Raw genomic sequence first — 23,810 nt, forward strand, 5'->3', positions numbered from 1 at the left:
CTGAGGGGGACCCGATAACTGTCCACAAATATGATAAGGGCTGTTATAAAGAGGACGGTGATCAGTTGTTCTCCATGTCCACTGAAGGTAATGGGATTAACCTGCAGCAAGGGACATTTAGGTGAGATATTAGGAAAAACTTTCTAACTATAAGGGTAGTTTGTTTGGGAATAGGCTTCCAAGGGAAGCTGTGGAATCCCTATCACTGGAGATATTTAAGAACAAGTTAGACAAACACCTGTCAGGGATGGTCTAGCTTTACTTGCTCCTGCCTCGGTGCATGGGGCTGGACTTGCTGACTTCTCGAGGCCTCTTCCCACCCCACATTTCTATGATTCTATTAGAACAATGCACTCTCTTAAATTAAAAGGAAGATGTAGATCTGATGTAATTTTGTTCCCATATTTTCTTTAATGAAACACTGAGGCTTTGGGCCAGATCCTTAGCCAGTGTAAATCATAGAATATCAATAAATAATCAATTTAGCTACATTGGAAAGAGGGATCTAGACCAAATCTTTGCTACTTTATTAGGCTTTAATGAATTTTCTAAGAACCCCCATATCATCCATTAGTTTTTAAGGATTATTCATTGTGTAGGTAGATAGAATACATACCACTGCAGAGCTTCATTCATAGTGACAAGCAAAGAAAAAAACCCAAGGTGACAATGGATTAGGTTCTGCAATTGGCTGCATGATTTTGCAAATCTCAGGGTGATTTCAGCCCCCATTCCAATGGAAGCCAGAAGATCCCTAATTCAAAATAAACTGGATCAAGCCCTATGTCAAGGAAACACCATTTTCTCCATTCCAGATATGCCTGTGTTTTGGTTCATAAAAGGAGAACAGGTGAGGTGACCCATTATCAGTGTCGGAAAGACAGTTGCAGTTCTCAGGAATTCACACTCTTGGACTTTTGCACAGAGTTTTAGGTACAAATTGACCTGAAAACTCAAATCCAACTTCAGCTGAAGACAAAGCCAAGCTTTGCTTGGTTTCTAACAGACCCATAAATTGCTTCCTGGACCCTGAAGCAATGGAAACGGTTTCATTTCAAAACTGGCCAATGTTCACAAACCTTGGCAAACCTCCCAGGTAACTCGGGCAGAGTGGGAAGTTTGTAATAATACCTGAAACCAGGCAAGACTTCAGTATCACAATGAATGGCTCATGCAACTGTGGTAATAATCAGCTATGCAAACCTACAGGTCTGGCAGATTTCTCTTAAAATAATATTTCTGGTGGTCACGGATGCTCTCCATGAATTTTTTTCTGTGTCTTTGACATACTTATTCTACCATCTACTCTACCATACCTACTCTACCATGTCAAAGCTAAAATCCTTGGATCATTAAGGACCACTTTACTTATTATTTTAAGGAAACATTTTAAAGTTTCAGACTAACATTTTGGTTCTGTTGAAGTCAATGGCAAAACTTCCATTGACTTGAATGGGCCCAGAGTTGTACCCTCAATCTCAGTCTCAAAATTTAGTTGGCACAGGAATGAGCACAAATGTAGTCATGTGTGTCCTCATTCTCTTTCTAGCTTTGCATTTCTTTTGAATAAGGAAACAAACTCAAAAAGTGTCTGAGACAGAGCTTGAACATTCAGATCTAAATAAAGGAGAATCCTATACAGGGAAAACACACACCTCTGTTCCCTTCTCAGTTAGACCAGATATTCTGTGTGTGAGTGATGCTAAAGCTTCATTCAAATGATTATGGAAAATAGCACCTGAATGAAATTCAGTTTATATAATATTACACATAGAAATTACATTAAAGGAACATTATTAAGGTTGCAAAGTCAAACACTCAAAAGTGAGCAAATGCCAGAGTTAAGGTTGCCTCAAACATTAATGTTCACATCATCTCTTTGAGATGAGGTGTTATCATTATCTCCATTTTGCAGGTGGCAAACTGAGGGACAGAGATTCAGTATCCACTAGTTTTGGATGCCTGATTTGAGACACCCAAGTTCTGATTTTTTAGAGAACTTGGTGTTATATAGCACTTTATATGTTCAAAGTATAGCTCCCATTGAGTTCAACTGCAGCTGTGAGTTCCCAGCATTTGTGTAAATCAGAGCCCCAGGGTCTCAAGTCAGGCACCAAGAAACTGAGAAACACACAATTAGTGACTGTCATCATTGTAGGGCTAGCTGCACCTGTCCCCTTTCTTGATCTCTGAGTGCATCCCCTCAGATTGCGTGCCTTTACCTTTCCTGGGATGAAATTTTGCAATTGTCTCACTCATAGGCTAAGGGCTTGTCTACACTGGCAATTTACAGCACTGCAACTTTCTTGCTCAGGGGCGTGAAAAAGCACCCCCCTGAGCGCAGCAAGTTTCAGCGCTGTAAAGCGCCAGTGTAGACAGTGCACCAGCTCTGGGAGCCGCACTTCCAGCGCTGGGAGCTACGCCCCTGGTGGAAGTGGGTTTTTTTAGAGCATTGGGAGAGCTCTCGCCCAGTGCTGCACCGCGACCACACAAGGCACATTAAAGCACTGCCGCAGCTAAAGTCCTTTAGCGTTGCCAGTGTAGACTAGCCCTTAGTCTACACTATGAGCTAGGGGTGTGATGATTCCCCGGCTCATGTACACAGACTTGTGCTAGCTCTCACTGAGCTAGTGCGAGTATACGTGACAGCATAGCCGTGCTGAGTACAAACCTGTCTGAAACCAGTGGTTATATACTTGGCAAGGCTAAGCCGTGCTGCTGCTGCTGCTGCCACCCATGCTACTGCACATACATTACTGTGGGCTACGGTACCCTGTGTACAGGGCTGTCCTTAGGATTTATGGGGCCCTACGCAGTATTAATAAACTGGTGTCCCTATGCCTGACGGCAGCCTGGGCTCACAGCCCAAGCGGGGTGGTGGGGGTGGCGGGGAGGGGGAAGGGATGAGGCAGCAAAGGATACCGAGCTGCCCGGCCCGCCTCATGGCGGCAGAGAGTCACACTTCTCCGCAGAGACCTCCGTACCCTCTCCCTCACACAGAATGCACCGCGCCGGCGCATTCGGCTCTGTGAATACGGCCCCTGCCTAAGGAGACTGCAGTGCGCGCTGTGTGTGTGGGAGCCGACCCACTCTTACCTGCTGTCATGAGCGGTGGGTGAAGCTGCTGCTTGGGGAGGCTAGCTCCCCAGCCCACCTCTTCTGCCTGTGGCCTTGCTCATACTCCACCCTTGCTCTGCCCCAGGCCCTGCCCCTGCTGTGCCCAGGCCGCGCCCTCTCCCCACTGTCTCTTCCCTCCCCCATCCTGCTGACCCCTTCCAGCCAAATCCCTGAACCCAAATGAAGCAAATGACATTTGAAAAAAAACACTCTTCTGCAATTTCTTTCTAAAGAAAATGGAGCATGTTTTCCACTGCATGCCAGATGGGTGAAGACTGGACATGCAGAAGGTACCTAATTAAAAGCACTAAACTTGAGAATAAAAAATGTCAGTCACAGGTTTTTTGATATGTCCTGAAGTTTGTCAGAAATTTATTTGTAAAAACTTGTAGTAAGGGCGAGTCAACTGTCTTGCTAAATACAACATAAAATATTACAGAATACATGATGCATCTCTTCTCTGTTTTACATTTTCTTAATCAGTATTTCTAAGCTGATTTTATATTTTAAGTGTACTCTTAAGCCTTCATAAAGTAATCATTCCAGATTACTACATATTTGACTCACTGAAACAAAGACATTCTTTTAAATATTCTTTTAAATTAATCAGTCACAGAGGTTTAGTTTGTTCATAACAATGTTCATTGCTTTTAGAAAAAGGGAACACTAATTTACTGTGTGAACTCCATACCAATAGACACGTTTATGAAATTTCACCAACTTTAAAAAATGTTTCCAAAGATTTTAGGCATAAGAAAGGATTTTATATCTTACTAGGTACTGATTTTGCTGAAGGGTTCTCTTAAAACTAGTTCATCAGATCAGGGCCGGCTTTAAGCCGATTTGGCTGATTCCCCGGACTGGGGCCCTGTGCCTAAGAGGGCCCCGCAATGTCCGGGGCTGCCGGCGGAGCGGGAAAAAAAAAAAAAAGCCGCGTCCTGCTTCTCCCCCCTCCCTCCAGCGCTTGCGCCGCCATACAGCTGATCAGCGGAAGCCTGGGAGGGAGGGGTGAGGAGGAGGAATGCGGCGTGCTTGGGGAAGACGGGGGGCCAGGGCGGGGATTTGGGGAGGGATCCAATGGGGCAGTGAGGGGGCGGGGCTGGGGACGGGGCCAGGGCGGGGATTTGGGGAGGGATCCAATGGGGCAGGGAGGGGCGGAGTCGGGGGGCAGGGCGGAGTTGGGGGTGGGGGCGCGAGACAATTAGCGTCCCGGCGTGGGGCCCCGCACCTGCTAAAGCCGGCCCTGCATCAGATAGTCAGAAGTAAAGACAGGGGAACTCTTTGTCCAGCTATCTGGAAGGAAAGGGGTGTTGTCCCTTTAATAACTCTCTTAAACCAGGGGTGGAGGGTGAAGGGAGAAAGGGATGGACAGAAAGGACAGGAAGACTTTTGAAGCAAGTTTTATTTACTATGATAATTAAAATTAAAATGTGTATTTTAGACAAGGGTGGTCTTTTGAAGGATTCATTTAAAAAACTATATGTCTGAAGATCCAAGCATTTAAGGCTAAAGATGATTGTGCATGTAAAAATCTATGCAAGGATTTTTTAGAGATGTGATTTTATAATCTTCACCAACTCACTAATGAAATATTTTTAAAGAAAATTTTAAACTAAGGTCCTGTAGACTAACAAGTTCTGAGTAAATATTACAGTAATGCACAACTGTTTTTGTCAGTAAATTCAGAAACTGACAATTATACCTGGAGGTTGGCAAATGCCTGTTAAATGGCTTCATTACCACTTGAATGGCTCTTTAATAGTTTCAATGTTGTGCTAATAGGTCTGGCAGGCTGGAAGGCTTTTTCACTTTTAAGTTACTAGATCCCCTCAGGAGTAAGAGTCACCAGGCTGCAGCAGCCAGCTCTGGGAGCCTGCAGGAAGGGTCAGAATGGGAATAAGAAGAGCCAGGAGGGTGGACACTAAGACCCAGTGGTGCCCCAAATTTTCAGGTGCCCTACACAGCCGCATTTGCCTAAGGATGGCCCTGTCTGTGTATTAACTGTGCTTACCCAGTGCCTGTGTCAGTCCGGTTTCCCGCACCCAGCTTCCTGACAACTACCTTCTCTCTTGAGAGAGGAGAGAAAGTCCCATTGTAAGATCAATTCCCAGCCTTTTGTCCTGCTTGTCAAAACCAGTTTGGTAGGTTCAGTAGGTGGCTGCCCCGGACTTCTCAAAGCCTATAGGTCTGCCATTGTCCCTTAACAATCCACAAGTGTTTGCTGAAGAGTGGCTTATTTTGAGCTTTTGTACACATCCTGCTTGTTTTCCTTACAGATTTCTATTAAACTAAACCAATATATTCATACAGTAGACATCCCAATAATCAAGTCAACATACAGTATTCATATACTACAGAGCAGCGCCACACCCATCACAATAAACGTAGCCTTAGTATCTTGTTAAATACTGTGGTTTACCTAGCAACACACAGGAACTCTATGGCACAGGCAAGGACAGAATCCAATTCTCCAGCTTGGCATTCAACAACCTTAACTAAGATACCATCAGTCCTCTTCCAGTCTCCTGCCTGATTCACTATATACCTTCCAACTGCTGCAACAAATGAGGCAGGGGTCCTACAGACAACAATCTTCTTCGCTATACAATCATAATTCATTCCCAGAGCATCTTCTTTCTCTGCACTTGATGAGGGAGGGCTCCATAGCCACTCTATAACCTGGTGCATTCCAACCTCTCTCTAGTGCCCTGCCTATAAGTTGGGAGCAGGCTCTGAGCAAAGGATTGCTCTCCAAAAATCCCACAGTATCTAAAAACATACTAAGGCTATGTCTACAGTACAAGACAAGTACGGGTGTGATTCCCCTGCTCATGTACACAAACGCATGCTAGCTATTTTCAAGCTGCCATGAGTATAAATAGTAGTGTAACCACACAGTACCATGGGCACTGGCATTGGAGGCATGGCTTAGTCGTGCAGAGTACAAACCAGACTGAAACTGGCTGGTCCATCTTTGGCACAGCTAAACTGTGCCTTCTCTGCTGGTCCCCATGCTACTGTAGCTACTCTGCTATTTATACTTGCATTTGCTCAATGAGAGCTAGTGTGAGTATGTGTATACACACCCCTAGCGTGTAGTGTACGTGTAGCCTTAGGGACATCATTGGGAATGTGACTGTACAAGGATGGAAGGATTTGGGATTACACCTTCTGATCAGCTACTGATGAAAATTCATAACTGAAAAAAAAGCCAGTAGACTTTTGCTTGTTTCCATTTTAATAGTTATAATAATTAGGCTTCCTGCTTTTGGAATTACAGCTTTCTTAAAAGCTACTGCAGATTTGGTTAAATCTTTGATGTGTTAATATAGGAAAATTGGATCAACTGTAGGATAAATTTAATAGTGCATTCTGGCATCAGTATCACCTTTTTTGTAGTTGGACTGACCAAAAATGTAAAGTCTTTGAAAAATAACTAAACTTTTTAACAGTCAACAAAAAAGATCCAAACTAGTAAACCGTCATTGGTTTGCAACAGGTTTAGTTACGCTTCTATTGTTTTCTGCTGAAATATTTTTTGTAGAGATACTTCTATTGTCTTCAGTTAGAACAAAAGCTAGTTTATTTTTCCAGCTGTTTTATCCCACAAGAGATTTCCTAACCTGCTTTAGACAGACCTAATCACTTAAAAATGATTTCTTCTTTTCTCTGCAATTATCATGACTTGAAATTCTAAAACTCTGTTTTGTTTGATATTGGCAGAGAAACTGTTGAGACCTTAATCATGACACAGCTGTGCATTTGATAACATGTTCTCTAACCAGCTTCTGGGACCCAATTCTATTCAGTCACAAGAGTGTAAATCCATAGTTACTCCATTAAACTATGAATGGAGTTACTCTGGATTTACACCTGTGTAACAGCTGAATTTGGAAGTCTGGATTCTTGTTTTGACGGAGCTTATTTGCTGCTGTGACATCAGGATGCCTTAGCATTTTAAACTCAATTGCAAACCACTCTAATAAAATAAAGTGTTCTTTTGTTGAAAAAAAATCAATAAATGATATAACTAGGATTATATGGGAGTTCTACCAATTGCTGATAGGCCAACTGGCTGAAATCCTGTGATTGTTTCCTCTTTAATATCCTAGTTAAGAGCATTTGTTACATAGTTCTATATGTGGACTTGTGCAGATGCTAGTTTAAGCAGTTTCCAGATTGCAGGAGTTTAAAAGAAATATATTCATCTATGTCGTCTAGACTTTCTTTCCCACATGACTCCGGTATGGAAGGTTTTAACCAACACTGTTCCAACCTGCATAATTTATACATCTGTAGTGTATTTTCACTGTATACAAGCCAAGTTCCTAGAGTAATCTTGCCAAAGAACTTTTCCACTCATTCTTGTTTGATTGGGCCATGATTCTAACTCTGACTTCCTTTTTTACAAAAAAAAAAAAAAAAAAAAACAGAAAAAAAATACAGATTTGTTAGATAATGTCTTTTCCATTAAGATAATTTAAAACATAACTGCAAAATCATCCAATATTAATATTTTTTTCCAGGAAGCTTTTTAAAATCTAGCAATTAAATCTTGGTTTAACTGTGCAGCTATAACTAATAGTGCTGAAGGAACCAGTCTATTTCATGAATCAGAAATGCATTTATATACGGCGGACATCTTTCGATTTCCTACTCATGCTAATATAAATACGGTTACACCTGACAATATGGGATATAACTAGCTCCTTTGTCCATGCATTTCTGAGTACAGAAGTGTATATAAAAAAAAACATCTAAGGGTAACATGGGTACCATTAAACATAGCTGTTTACAAAGCCATACTATTTCCCTTTCCCAGAGTCCTCCCTATTCTTAGGGCAGGAAATATCCTGGGTGGTCAGAGTCTAATTTTAATGGTGCTTCTCACTGATCTTGAATTCATCCTTGAAGAATGTAGACATGGGATGAGATAAACAATACAAATACAAGGGGCTAGATCCTTATCTGGTGTAAACTGACAACTCTATGGAACTTTGATGATTTACTCCAGTTAAAGATCTGGTCCAATATTTTTAGATTGTAAGATCTAATGTATGCTTTAATTTCAAGTTGGTAACACTTAAACACCAAAAGGACAATTCTTAATTACCTGAATACAATGAAGGGAAACTGTTTTATCAACAGTAAGACTGAAAAGGACTTCAAGTGGCTCAAATTGTACTAAGAATTAACATGCTACTTACCAGCTCGCTATAATGGCCATGCTGCATAGAAATTAGAGGCCTGAAAAGAGGGTATAAGTGCCAATATTTTGCTAGCTGTTTAGGATCCTGTTTTAACTCATGTGGTAATTGACTGCTTTTGGATGCAAGGGTCTGTGTTGAAATTCATTAGGGTAGGTTGAAAAACTTTTAGTTCATTAGAGTAAATCAACATCTCTCAACCTTTTCCAGATTGTGACACCATGCTACAAGAGAAAAATGTTTTAGGTATACAGGGAAGGAGGTTGGGACCCCTAAGATGAGAGCCTATGGAGTAAAGGGATTGATTTATCCCTTAGAATGCTGACAGTTTCCTGATTTCCAGTCCAGTGATTATTTTAGATGTAAGTAGATAGAGAGGCAAAATGGGTGTAATAAAACACTCCAGCCTCTCTCCAAAACTTTCTTCCATTTTTAGAGCCAAATTTTGTTTTAAAGTTCTGAAGTATTTGGCTGCACATTTGCCATTTTTGCAAAATGTCTGCAACTCTTTTGGGATTCTAGTGGTAACTGGAGGTAGCAAGATGCTGAAAAGGCTGTTCCCTGTCAGATTGCCAGCCTACTTTTTCAGACTCAGGAGGTTTGGATAGTTCCAACACATTTTGGATAATCACACAATCTATATAGTAGCATACTAAATTGAAGCAGAAGGCAGCTGGTAGAGAAGGTAGCATGGTCAATGAATCAGATGGTATTTACAACCTAACCTCCTACCCATTGTGCCCCCTCTCCCACAGACCTGCCCTATTCTTACATCAGCAGTTCTGACCTTTTCTTCACTCCGAATAGATATTAGAGGAAGAAAAGAATCCATAGAAACAGCATCTTCAAGAGGCAGCCACTAAAACAAAATTATATGTTACTGTATTTTGCTTGTTCCCTTCACCACGCAGATCAATCTCTCGGTATTCAAAAAGAACCATATCCTGCTATTGTTCCAACCCCCCCAAATCATCCCATATTGCAGCACATCAACTCAGGTTCTGATTACAAAAGAGTCTTTCCTGCTTCATGATCCTCCTGACAATAAGGCTGGATTCTGGAATACTCACTCATACCCTTTTCCAGGAAAATGGTGTCAGTTTCATGTGTAGCCCTCTATGGACTCATTTGGGTTTCGGAAAGACATTTGGAAAATCCATGCAATCATGATACCTTTCATGAAGAAAACTGCCGTACTTTTGCTGAGGCTTAAACTCACAACTTCTCATAAGTATCACTTGCTAATGAATTATACCCACTGTTCTGAAGTTGTGCTCTTTGCATCTTTCAATGCTATGTGCCAGTTGGTCTTCCAACTGACTTTGCTTACCTACTGGCTACACCTCAATGTCTCAGGACTCAGAAAGGACCATATATTCTTCTATCTTTCCAGGTGTAGAACTTCCATGGAAGTCAACAGGAGTTTTGTGCAAAATCTGATTGAAGGCGGTGGTTGAAAATACTTATTCCTAATGTTAATAGCACTGGAATTGTTAAGTTAGTGCACACACTGCAGAAGATGCAATATATTAAAAGTGGGATCTAATAAACCAGTGAGTTAGCACAAAATATGAGGTACTGAAACAATGTGTTTTTAAGATTATATATGTATGCTCATGCATAGAGGAATAGCTGAGTGTGTGTTCTGCTAATTGTTCAGTCTTTCTCTTTCTTCATGACATTAGTCCTAGTAGATATTTTGGCTAGTTTATGGGACTAACCTCTATAATCAGTATGAGAAGCATGTCATAGTTCATAACTAAAACCTAGTATAATCAGAACATATTTGACTTTTACAACTGATTTACAGCTAATTAGTTTATAGTCACAAACAACCTCTTTCACAGCACCTCTTTCACAGCACAGCACTTTCCTAACCTATTTTTCACAGATAAAACATTCATAATGAAACATGTATCTGAACAATGAGAAGCATTATGTGTAATCAGTGATTTCAATATCAGTTGTGATTCATGCAAATCCAGATACACTTAGGTGCTTAATCATTCTTGAATACTCAAGCTACTCCTTATTTACTGCACACAAAACATATTAAGGGCCAGATTCAGACATATTCTAAACCAGTGTAATTAATTCAATATCATTTCTTTGGTGTGAATTTAGCCCTAAACATTTCAAAACTCTCAGTACTTAAGTACATAATAAAGAACATAACTAACATTCTAGAGGTCTGTTGTACTTGTGATCATATGGTTTGTAAGTGTAGTGGCATCTCTTATCCCTTTGGTGTTAGCTGTGGCTACCCGTGCTTCAGTTTCCTCTCTGCTCTGTAGTCTCCCCATCAATATGGTAATTCATGCCTCATTTCCCTTCTGGTACAGTACCTCTGCCCAAACCATGAAGTCTCATCCAAAACAAAATAGCCCTTCCTGACCTTAATATTCTACCCCCTTGCCACAAGGCTGAACCATTTCCTTCTTTGTCCTCCCTAGGACACAACTTGCACCCCTGTGGAGTGAAGGGGGACTTCCTCCCACTTTCACTGAAAGGTCCTGCCTGGGGTCTTAAACTATGTTGCCCCAGAAATTTTGTTTCATATGCTTTACCCTTTCCTGGCCTACCTTTCTCTTCTGTTTCCAAGCCTCTTTCTGGACCCTTCTCCATGGCCTATCCCAGGATGGCTCCCCAGTTTTCTTGATGGAAATGATCAAACTGATGCATAGCTGAGTTTAACAGAAAATGGCATTTCTGGGCTTATTGATCTATCTTCCAGAATGAGCAAATACCTCTATGTAATTGGCATACAACAAACTGGCAAGAGATTTGTTTATCGTAGCACAGCTTCTGTAGCTAGTAGCACAAGCCAATATTTCTGAAGTGTCACCGCTTTCTGTAACCATTGTAGCTAGATAATTATAATTAGAGCTATTTATTTAAAACAGACCAACAACAGAGTTAACAGGAATTTGTGCAGACACTGGGCCATATGCTCCATCTGTGCATAGGCCACTTGTTGGTGCCAGTGGGAACTGAACACTATTAAGGCCTGAGCTGCTCTGGATGGTAGGGCAGAAGGGCATTGCTCACATGGAGTCCCTGTAGGCATTATGGTTATCGAAGCCAGGAGCAGGATAATGCTTACTGGGGTGCTGGGTGCCTGCATAACTTAAAACATTTATTACTCAGGTATAGAATACACTTGCCTCAGTGCTTCTTCGCATATTTTGGTTGTGACACAAGGCGGTAGAACGCAGCCACCCCTAGAGTTCTTTGACTTCCCTCTTTTTGTACTCCTCAGTGCTTTGAAATCAAATTATGGTTGCCTGCTGCACTGGAGTGAAAAGGGGGTTCCCTGGGTCCTCATCTCTCTCAGCACGCCTGCACAGTGCTAGCAATACTTTGACCTATAATTTTGTCCCATTGAGTCGAGAAGGTGTCTCAAACAGTATATCATTTGGTCTGATCGGCACTGGATCCTTGTGTGTGTAATGGCACATTTTGGGTTAGACTTTGTAATACTCACTCATGTTGGTGCTCACACTGAAGTAAATGTTACTTAGGTGAGCAAAGGCCGAGGATGGAGAAAAGGTTGTGTAGTACAGCCTTCTGAGTACATGGTGACAGTTACCAAGGGATATTCTTCATACTCAATTTCTTTCCTGCTCCTCTAACAGCTTTCAACTGTGGCTGCAGGAAAGGCTAAATTCTTTAGACTTTTTCAGGTACAAGCTCTAAATCCCGCTCACTGTACTCATGCAAGTATCACCATTCACTTGAGTTTGAACATCAGGATTTGTCACTAAATTCCCTATCAGCTTATTATGCTATAGGAATACTTTGGAGATCTTTTGTTTGATTTTTGGAAAAAAACTTCATATTTTTGTATTTCAAAGTTATTAAACTTCTTTTGTTTCCAACAGTCCAAAAGACAAAATTCACCTCCATTTACACCCCTGCAACTTCCTCATAAACTGACAATTATGCCTGAAATGCTAAAGTGATATAAGCCCCTTTTTACTCAGTATTCCTGTCAGGATCTCAATAAGGGCAGTCTGGGCCAGAGGTCAGAACAGAGGCAAACCTGAAGCTGGGAGTAGCAGAGAAATTCAGGTTCCAGGTCAGGGTCAATACCAAGGATCAGAGTCTGAGTCAAGTTTCAGGGTCCAAGTCAGGAGGTGAAGTCCAAATCAAACCAAGGTCAAAGCCATGAATTCAGGAGCAGGAATGGACATGGCCACTACAGGAGATCCACACTGTTATCTGGATGCTTCCTGGAATGCCCCTAGGGTTGATATTGGGCAGTGAGTCAATCAGGAGCCATGAGGCTGTTGTCTGTCAAACCCTTGAGGTGGAACTTCCCATGGTCTGAGTCCACAGTGGGTCAGGGTAAGTGGAGTGCAAGGTGGGTGGCAGCCTGGCATGGCCGGCTACCTGGCAGCTCTGCAGGCCTTGGTTCTAGACGCATGGGGCCTGACATTTCCTATTTTAATGTCATTGGCCAAATTTAAATTCTTGCTTTCAAAATTATAACAACACAGGGCATTTTTACAAATGACTAAAATCAGAAGTATCAACAGCGATATTTCACAGTTCATTTTAAAGTGATCATTTTTCAGATGAAAAAGCTTTCATTTCAGTTCTTTTTTTCTTTCTTGTCCATCAGGTTTTAATCTCAGGAGATTATTTTCCTTCTGTTGCAGAATTCTGCAGCACTAATAGAAGAGTTCAGATGCCATGTGTGAAAGAGAACTTTGTGTCAATGAGCAGTGAAGCAGTTAAAAATGGCAAATCTTCAGGAATAGACAGTATAACAGCTGAATTGCTAAAAGCCTCTGAGACAAGGGCTAACAAAGAATTAGAAAAAATATACAAGAAAGTATAGGAGCAAAGGAGGTACCAGATGACTAGCTTAAGGCAATAGTTGTACTAATCTTGAAGAAAGGCGATCCTGCCAATCCAAATAATTATAGAGGTATAAGTTTATTGCCAGTACTGGGAAAAATCATGATGGCAGTAGTTAACAGATTAAGGCCAGTTTTAGCATTAGCAAGCAAGGAACAGTGTGTCATAGATCAGGCCAAAATTGCATTGATCAAATATTCATGTTCTGACAGTTAATGGAAAAAAGCGAGAATGAAGATTAAAGATGTTTTCTATTTTCATCTAGTTTACGAAAGCATTTGATTTGGTTTGGAGGGAAGCATTATGGAAACTATCAAAATCATATGGAGTTCCAGATAGGATAATTGCAAATCTAAAAACTGTGTATGAAGGCTCTTGAGGTGCCATATGAACTGGTAGAAAATTAAGCAACTGGTTCAAGTCAAAGTTTGGTCTGAGGGGACATGGAATTGCCAATGCTTTCCATCATGTTTTAAATTGGACATTGAGACTAATAGATGAGTTGGAGGGCATGCAATTGGATGATCTAAAGTTAAGCTCCTTATCTTATCACATACCTGGCAGACATGTTTGAATTAAATAATGATACTCTTTGCTATTTTGGAAAATTAGTGTAGTCGTCATAAGAACATAAGAACAGCCATATGGTCCATCTAGCTCAGTATCCTGTCTTCCAACAGTGGCCAATGCCAGGTGTTTCAGAGGGAATGAACAGAACAGGCAATCATCAAGTGATCCATATCCTGTCATCCACTCCCAGCTTTAATGAGAGATGAGGGATACCTAGAGCATGGGGTGGCATCCCTGCCCATGCTGGCTAATAGCCATTGATGGACCTATCCCCCAGGAACTGATCTAGTTCTTTTTTGAACCCTGTTATAGTTTTGGCCTTCCCAACATCCTCTGGCAAAGAGTTCCATAGGTTTTATAGACCTCTATCATATCCCCACTTAGTCATCTCTTTTCCAAGATGAAAAGTCCCAGTCTTTTTAATCTCACCTCATATGGAAGCTGTTCCATACCCCAAATAATTTTTGTTGCCCTTCTCTTTTCCATTTCGAATATATCTTTTTTTGAGATGGGGCAACCACATCTGCATGCAGTATTCAAGGATTTATATAGAGGCATTATGATATTTTCTGTTTTATTATCTATCCCTTTCTTAATGATTCCCAACATTCTGTTTGCTTTTTTGACTGCCGCTGCACATTGAGTAGATGTTTTCAGAGAACTATCCACAATGACTCCAAGATCTCTTTCTTGAGCTAATTTAGACCCCATTATTTTGTATATATAGTTGGGATTATGTTTTCCACTGTGCATTACTTTGTATTTATCAACATTGAAATTCATCTGCCATTTTGTTGCCCACTTTTGTGAGATCCCGTTGTAACTCTTTGAAGTCTGCACTGGACTCAAATATCTTGAGTAATTTTTTATCGTCTGCAAACTTTGCAACTTCACGGTTTATACCTTTTCCCAGATCATTTCTAAATATGCTGAACAGCACTGTTCACAATACAGATCCTTGGAGGACCCCAGATATCTTGTGTTCTGCATCCACCTCCAATTAATGTGCTTTACGCATAAAGCTCTGTTGTCTATGTGATTCCCCCATCTGCTTATATATCCTCCTTGATTCACTAGCTTTCAATACCAGGCACAGATTTGGCAGCTGGGCTGTTGCTCCATGTGAGCGCTGCATGGCCATTGAGGAGCGTGAGTTTCAGTTTGGGGTCTGCTGACCTGTCTTGTTTAGTATTAGGACAGGCATGATCAGAACCCAGAACCTGCATTTGGTCTGCAGAATCTTTTATTCCTGGAGTTGATGGTGACAACCCAGTTTGCCTTTGAGATTCCCAGGTTGAGTTTATGTAGGGATGGCAGTTAGAAAAAGCATCTTTTCATGAGTAAATTGAGCAGATTTAACCCGAAAACAAAGGTGGAACCCAGGAATCTTGATTCCCATGTCCTCATTTTTAACTTCAAGATCACAAACTCCCATAAAGTTCATACTCCAGGAGTATAACATAGTTGCTATTAAACCAACTTCCTTGGAATCTTATCAGCCTGAAGAGAGTTAGTTGACACATGAACTATTAGAAGAATTGCTGGCTCTGAGCAAAATGGATACTGTTGGATGATTTTTTTTTATTTAATACAGGAAGCAGTACTGGACTGGGAGACCATTACACTACTGCGTCTTGTAAGAGTGGCAACAGTGATCAGTGTGGTATAATAACTTACACTAAACAGAATAGGTTTGATTTCTGGTCACAGTCCACTGGTCCCAGATGGGCAGAGCAGTACTACAGAAGAAGCACCTGGGAAGAGAAGGAGTAATTTGCATGACTCAACACTGAACTGCTAATAGTTTAAGCAGTAGCACTGATGAGTTTTGCAGTGAGGCCCATTCTATCTACCTCTGTGCTCAAGAAGAGAGAAGACACTGGAAAGCACTCAGCCTCATAGCTCCAACAGACATCCTCAGCACTCCATCCCATTCCCTCTGCCCAGAAAGGAAAGTAGCCAAAGCAAGTACTGTAGTTGTGCCCCAGAGTGATGCTGCAATACAACAACAACAATAGAAAGAGCAAGAACACAGATGAGGTTTTATTTGAGATCCATAGGGAACAAAAGGTGTTACAACAATCTTTCCTGCAAATTTCTGGTAGCACTTAGAATGAGAGAGTACACACAAAGGGCCAAATTCTACACGTTGCTATGGGAGCCAGTGGCTGTTTGCATACATGACTGAGCAAAATTTGTCCCTTATGTTAATTCTCCTTACTTGCAAAGTTACAGATGTCCATTGGAGTCAATGGTAAATTTGATGTTAGTAGAGGACAAACAGAAACATGTTAATGGCTTTGTGGTTTAAGCCCCAGAGGTATAATAACCTGACCTGACTCTCTGAAATCACAGGTTGAAAACCCAGCAGTGAGTTCACTTGTTCTCCCTTCTGAGGTAGATGCATTGAGTACAGTGCAGGTCTGTTTGTATGGGTCTTTCAACTAAGACCCTTAAAAATAGAAGTATTGTCTACTCTTCCAATCCCACAGTGCTTTCTGTAAGAGTAAAGGAGATGGTGTTGGTGTCTTGGACCAAAATATTCCATTTTAATTGTTCTGTGACGTGTTGCATGGTGGCCACCCCCCCCCCCGCTCAGTCCCCAGGTGGCTGTACGGTATGTAGTTAAGAAGCAATTTGGAATGCAAGGAATTATATACATGTAAGAAATCATATTATCGGCATTACTACGTGACTGTTATTATGATGCTCCTGCACATTACATAGTAATTACTTTGGGACTTAATAAATGTAATGACAATGTAGTAGATTGATTTAGAAAAAAGACGAAGTGGCATGGAGTTGATGGTTACATAATGCCATAGATGTAATTTGACTTCTCTATTGGGGGAGGGGGGGAGAAGCTCCAGTCAGACTAACGGGGCAGCAGGTGTGGGGGAAGGAGGGGGGAATTCCACACCTGTCTGAGGCTTGCAGTTTGTGGGGGGGGCAATGTCCCCCTCTGTTCCCCCCCTCCAAACTATGCCCATGCAAAATGCTTACCATGGGCTAGACTGGGCATGGCTCTTCAGCTGGGGTGAGGGCTCAAAGTTTTTCCCCTCTCCCTTGCACCCTCTGCAGAAAGGCAAGGTATGGTGTTCAGGGGTTACATGGAATACTTCCCCCTCTTGGCTTTAGGACGCATGATACCCCAAAGAGTGTGGGAAGAGCCTGACCTTCACACTCACTTGTTGCCTGCAGAGTACAGACAAAGCTGTACCTTTCTAAGCCCTCTCCTGTGCACTGAGAGGCCATAGATGCTGACTTCCCCTCTGCCTGGTGGGTGCTCGACCCTGTCCCCCGGTTCCACCCCTGCACCGCCCTCGCCCCAGACCCACTCCACCCTCTTCCCCCAAGTCCCCGCCCCTGCCCTGCCTCTTCTCCGCCTCCTCCCCCGAGTGCGCCGCATCCCCGCTCCTCCCCCTCCCTCCCAGAAAGTTCTAAGCGCTGCCAAACAGCTGTTAGGCGGTGGGGGGGGGCAGGAAGCCCTGGGAGGGAGGGGAAGGAGCGGGGATGGTGCGCTTGGGGTGGGAAGAGGAGGAGAGGGGAGCTTGGCTGCCGGTGGGTATGGAGCACCTGCTAATTTTTCCCCGTGGGTGCTCCAGCCCCGGAGCACCCATGGAGTCGGTGCCTATGTGAGAGGCCCCTCTCCAACAGGGACCTGTGCATTAGTGGCATACTACATAATTAGAATCAGCAATGATCAGGTAAGTGAAGAGCCTTTTCAAGAATCTCACTACCTTAAGCCTGGAAAGGGTTAACAACTGTATTTTCTAAAGCCAATATCTCCTGCTGCTTTTTTCCAAGCTAACTGTGCTCCTTCAAACATGTGTCAGCGACAGCTCTTAGCCGGACACAAGCAGGATGGGAAGATGCCAGCAAGTTCACAAGCTCAGTTTGGAGGGGCTCATTCACTATATTTTGGCAAACAGTGGTAACTTGCTCCAGTGGTAAATTTTCTCTTCCACTTGGACAGCAAGCTCAGGGGCCAGATGCCAAACTGCAGAGGATATTTTCCCAGCAGCAGCAACTACAGCAGCAGCTGTCTAATTAGAAGGCTGCACACAGGCTGATGTGTTGCCAGCTCTTAAGTTGTCTCCTCTAGTGAGATGCATTCCCGGAGCTGCCTTGTCCTCCTGGATACGGGTTTCTTTCAACTAACATTCAGATTCCAAAATATTTAAGAAAAATGGAGTTTACTCCCACAGTACAGATACTAATCTTTATTTATCACTTTGAAATCAAAATAGAATCTTTTCCAACTAATCTCTTTTCTTTTTATCTATAGTTTTCAGGCAAAATCCTGCTGTGATTTGCACAGTAGGTCACTTATGCATCTCTGCTGTACATTTTGCACTTGTTCCACAAGCAGAGCTTCCACTGACATCAATGAACATTCTGTAGAATATGGCACTGAATGGATGCTGCCTTAACTTTCAGCTCTTCAGGTATAACTCACAGTATCACAGCATGCAGCAGGTAGGGGGGTTTTGTCTACCATTTTATCTCTCTGACTATACTCTCTTACTTAGCTTATTTTGGGTAGAAATACAGATCCTGGAGGGTATTGCTAGCAGTATCAAAGCCTACAATCTTGCCATTCTACATTGCAATTATGCATTAATCAGTAGCACATTGAAAATGTTGGGGCAGCCTAAAATAAATGGAGTTTAATATCAAAATAAATAACACAGGGCTGTTATGCTGATTGCATTAGTCATTTCCATATTAAAGAGGCTGATACTTCAAATGTGTGTGCATCTGAGTAATTGTACTCATGTGAATCAGCCTATTGAAACTAGTAGTACAACTCGTGTGTTTGCAGATCTGAGTTCTAATTCAATGAGAAACCCTCCATTTTGGAACGTACCTGAAGGTACAGCAGAAAGCAAGGACTTGCCCCAGCTTGTCCTAGAACATACAGGACTTCATCATCATCTGCTGGCTAGATTCAGCCAAGCTCTTCACCTGTGAAAGTGTCCTGGGCAGCAGTAAATTGCCTCAGAGGGTGACAGCAGTAGTACACGGCATCGGTGACATCCTGTCCCATCCCCTTTGCTGGGTGGGAGAAGCTGTAACAGCCCGCACAGCCTCCAAAGTAGGCCCTGCTGGCTGGGGCACTGCCAAAGTAGGTGGGAAAGGCAGCTGCTGGCAGAGTTCCTATGGCAGAGCCAACTCCTAGGCAGTCTCCACTGACAGAGCTCCTATGGGGCTCAGTGTTGATATTAACTCTGCCCTCTACCAAAAATGGTACTGCTCTCTAGCTTCCTTGGGGATGTAAATCAGCTTGTAGTATCGTCAGTGGAAACACTGCCATTAACCTCCATTAGAACAGGCCTTTATTCACTCCAGGATCTGGATTTACTTACTAGGATCAACACATAAATAAATAATGATGATGATAATAGAAATTCTTTGCAGTTCTTATATAGCCACTTATAGGATCTCAAAGCATATTTTAAAAAATCCAAACCCTCAAGTAATATCAATAACTTAACCAATTGTTGATTTCACTTTCCCTTTGAGGAGACATGGATGAAAAACTAGTCTCTCTATCACTGAAGGCTGCTGTTATTCCTTGTGATGGCCCATAAAAGGTTGTGCCCAAATCTTTCTGTATCAGTTCGCAGGTAAATTAGCTGGTAAGTATATATTAGTTAAGATATATACCAATCTGTATATATAAACTACTGTGAAAATATCACTACAAGAAAACAAACAAAATCCCAAAACCCAAAACAACAAAATCAATCCTGGTGCTTGTGTGATGCCAATTCAATATCACATTAGTAAGCTGCAAGTACTAGACAGACTATATCCCGATCACTAAACCAAATTGGCACAATCAAATTAAATTGAACTCAGATGCCTGAACATGCATTGTAGACTGATGTAATTTCTGGAACAGAGTCACAAAAAGAATTACTAATGTGTCTCATTCTAAATACATAGAGGTATTCAATTATAAATGGTTCCACACAACAACAGAAGAGCATTTCTGACTTTGTTCCAAGGTCCTATAGACAACTAACAAATCAGAGGGCAATAATTACAGTTATAATGAGGTAACTCTTTCTCACACCCCATTTCAATGCAATTGAATTTCTTCTACCATTATCCTGTACCAGAGACAGTGTCCCCAGCTTAACAACAATAACTTCTATAACTATGTCCATTTTGGGATAGCAAAGAGCTTTACAACAGCGAAATAGGCCTCATGACACTCTAAGCAGTATCCTTGTTTTACACATGGGACTATTATTTATTATTATTGCTAGGTACTGTACAAATACATAGTAAGAGACAGTCCCTGCCCCAAAGAGACTGTACTCTAAATATACAAGACAAACAGAGTGGGAGAAAGGAAACCTTATCCCTGTTTCGCAATGGGAGAAACCGAGGGATAGAGAGATTAAGGTGACATGCACAGAGTCACACAGGAAATCTGCAGTAGAGCAGAACCAAGATCTTCTGAGTCATTTTCCTTTGCTTTGCCCACAAGACTATGCTTTCTCTAATCATGGGGTGAAATTAGACAATCTGAATCAGAATCATCCTGGCCCCAAGATGATTTCTTTTTTCACAATGGCCTGGAATCTATTCATCTATGGGTTTTTTTGTAATTCAAAAGAATTCAATGATTTGTTCTGAATGAGGCTTTTTTAGCTCATCAAAATGTCGGCCCAGATGCAGTTTGAAGGGGGTGAATAGGTATATTCCTGCCATTCCATCTGAATTTAGGCAGCTGAGGTGCTTTAAGAAAACACCTGTGATATATTCACACACTACACTTAAAGAACCTTTGCCAAAATAAACCTTTTATCCATCTAAAAACCACCCAGCTCAGTACTTTCCCTTCTCTCTTATTATGAGAGCCCTTGTTCACTAATTATAGAATAAATATTTATTAACCTCTTTGGTGCCCTACAGACCTGTGTCGCTGACTCAGGAAAAACTGGCCCTGAGAATATGTATGTTCTTGTATTCAGCACAGGGACTGGCTGGTGGCTGAGTAGCCTGACTGTTCTGTGCTACCAGGGGAGACACCCAGGATTTTTCATATATCGTGTGCTGAGTAATAATACAAGAAGACTCTATGTTTTTAAAACTAAACTGGCTCTTCACTAAGAAATGCTGCAACTGCTGCAGCTAGCATTCTAGCCATGCGCATGCAGACTGGCTTCCTGTTGTCTCCTCCAAACTCTTCCCTCCTGCAACCTGTGCTCCTCCCTGCGAGTTGTGTGCAGGTTGCTACACCAGGTTCAGTTTCTGCTAGTGATTTCTCATTGTCTTGGCTGGCATGGACCAGGTACTCTGTGAAGTCAATTCATTAGGCAACTAAAGAGACTTTTGAAGTGCTTTTTATTGCTACTACTCACCATTCCAGCAAGCTAAAAATCTGCTACTGGACAGCCCACTAGTTCACTTTGACAGAAATGGCCTCAAGAGTGAAGGATGAGATATGTCAAGGATCCTAAATTAAATAAGAGTAAAGCACTGTGACGCTAAGAGCCCCTTTATGCTAGCTGGCAAAGGATGCACTCAACACACTGTTGTCAGAATATTTAGTGTCTTGTAAGGTATCATATAAAAACTGGTGAGATGCTGATCATTAATATTATTGTGTGATGCATGTACAATTAGTGCATAAAGTAGTATGTATGTGTCCTGAAAATATGTTCCTAAACTATATTCAGACCAAGCAATCTGAGTTAGCAGATAAACAAGTTTGTTGTAGACAAAGTAACATTGTTTCACCCGTTTGCCTATGTCTCTGATGCAAATTGAGCAAGGTGAGGCCAGAGACAGTGGAAATAAATTTACATCTAAGGTAAACAAAGTGATTATGCCAATCAAAAAAGCAAATTGACCGGAGGATGACAGCATGGCATCTACACACCAGCAGGTGAGATAAACTTTTGTTTTCTTTGTAGAGAATACATTTCAAAAGTTTTCTGGACTATAAAAAGAAGGGGAGAGAACTCCTTAGTTATCATAGAATATCAGGGTTAGAAGGGACCTCAGGAGGTCATCTAGTCCAACCCTCTGCTCCAAGCAGGACCAATCCCCCAACAGATTTTTGCCCCAGATACCTAAATGGCCCGCTCAAGAATTGACCTCACAACCCTGGTTTTAGTAGGCCAATGCTCAAACCACTGAACTATCCCTCCCCCTAATCATTTAGGGAACAAAGGGGATGGCACCGTTTGATTCTGTGAAAGTTGGCTCCTCTGGCCTGGAGAGTTGGAGATGCTGGTAACTTAACGTAAGTGAGAAAACTGCTTAGGCAAAGATTGTAACTTGCTAAAACTGAGTTTTAGTCACTAGAAAGTGTGTGTGTTTTGTTTGTAACCATACCCATCTCTGTTCTTTATTACTAAACTTATTCGTTTTACTATAAACCATCTCAGTGCTGTTATACTGAAGTAGTGAGTGAGTCCTCACTAGCCGAACAGATTGGTGTGTACATTGTTTCTTTGGAGGCAGCAAACTTAATAATTTCAGTAAGCGTCCAGTCATAGGGACTGGATACTAAAGAGAGATGTCTCTGGGGAACTCGCGTTCGTTGATTGTTACCTTCATGACAAGATTAAGACAGGCAGGGTCTAAAGGAGTTTGCTGGTGAAGCAGACAGACTGGGGACTGAGACACACTTTAATCTCCAGCAAAGCTCAGCTTTGCTAAGGCAGAGGGGTAACAGAGTAGCTTATGATTCTGGCCTGCCCTGCGGAAAGCTTCACAAGCACTTTGTACATCTGAATGCTCACAAAGGCTTCATTATTATTTTTGTATAGTACCCACAGTGTGCTAGCTGCTGTATAGAGAGGTAAGGGAACAAAGGGGACAGGACCTGGTTGCCACTCTCGTCCTATGACAGGTTCCAGCAACACAAAAGGGCCAGAAAACAGCTGAGGATTTCAGTGTGGGAGAGCCTGTAGCTGGCTATGCTGCCTCTGCCATCCTGACCCTGTACTCATGACATAGAGGACACATTGAGGGTGGCACGGGCCACTTTCAGAGCCCACCAACAAGGAAGTCGTTACAAGCCAGCAGAACTTAGAGCAGCCCTGGTGCTACTCCAAATTACACCTATCTACTTTATCTGGCCCCCATTAAAATAGTATCTGAGCACCCTCACGGTTTTAACTGTATTTATCCTCACAACATCCCTGGGAAGTTGCAAAGTAGTACTATCTCCAACTAAAGTACAGAGAGATCACATGAATTGCCCAAGGTCACACATGAAGCTGTGACAGAATGAGAACTGAAGGGGAGGGGTCTTCTAAATTTCAGGCCAATGTCTTTACCACAAGCCCACGCTTTCTCCTGGTGCCTGGACCCAAAGCAGCCCTCTTATAGTCCCAAGGATCAAAGAAGCTCAAAGGTGACTTAGAGACACTTTAAACATACTTATCCCACTCCAACATCTCAGCAGCACAGCTGAGGGTCTGGCCCAAGGGCCTAAAAAACTGAGCAGCCAATCCTGCTAGGCTGAAGGCAAGGATGAGGAGCTTGAATCTGATAGGGTGGTGAGGGGAAGCCAGAGGAGAAGTTTGAAGAGGGGCTGAACATTTTTGACATAGGGAAGCTAGATGATTTTGGTGGCAGCATTTTGGATGAACTGAAGTATGAGGTGGCTGTGAGGTGACAATCAGGGAGGCCAATGTAGCATTTCTCAGAAAAAATGTTATTCTCAGAGAAGGAAGCAAGAAACCTGCTTGTGGAAGCAGGCATCAAGAAATGTAGGAAATAAGTGAACAATGGTGACTTGTGTTGAGTCATTCTGGAGAACATCTGTTTACTTCTCCTGTTACCAGGGCCGGGTCCAGGCACCAGCTTAACAAGCAGGTGCTTGGGGTGGCCAAGGGAGAGGGGCGGCACTTGCGGCAATTCGGGGGCGGCAGGTCCCTCACTCCCTCTAGGAGCGAAGGACCTGCCGCTGAACTGCCGCCGCCGATCGCGGCTTTTTTTTTTTTTTCCTCCAATTGCCGCCGCCGATCGCGATTTTTTTTTTTTTTTTTGCGCACTTGGGGCGGCAGAAATGCTGGAGCC

The sequence above is a fragment of the Terrapene carolina genome, unplaced genomic scaffold (assembly GCF_002925995.2).
Source record: "Terrapene carolina triunguis isolate 2854851 unplaced genomic scaffold, T_m_triunguis-2.0 Scaffold96, whole genome shotgun sequence".
Classification (NCBI taxonomy): domain Eukaryota; kingdom Metazoa; phylum Chordata; order Testudines; family Emydidae; genus Terrapene; species Terrapene triunguis.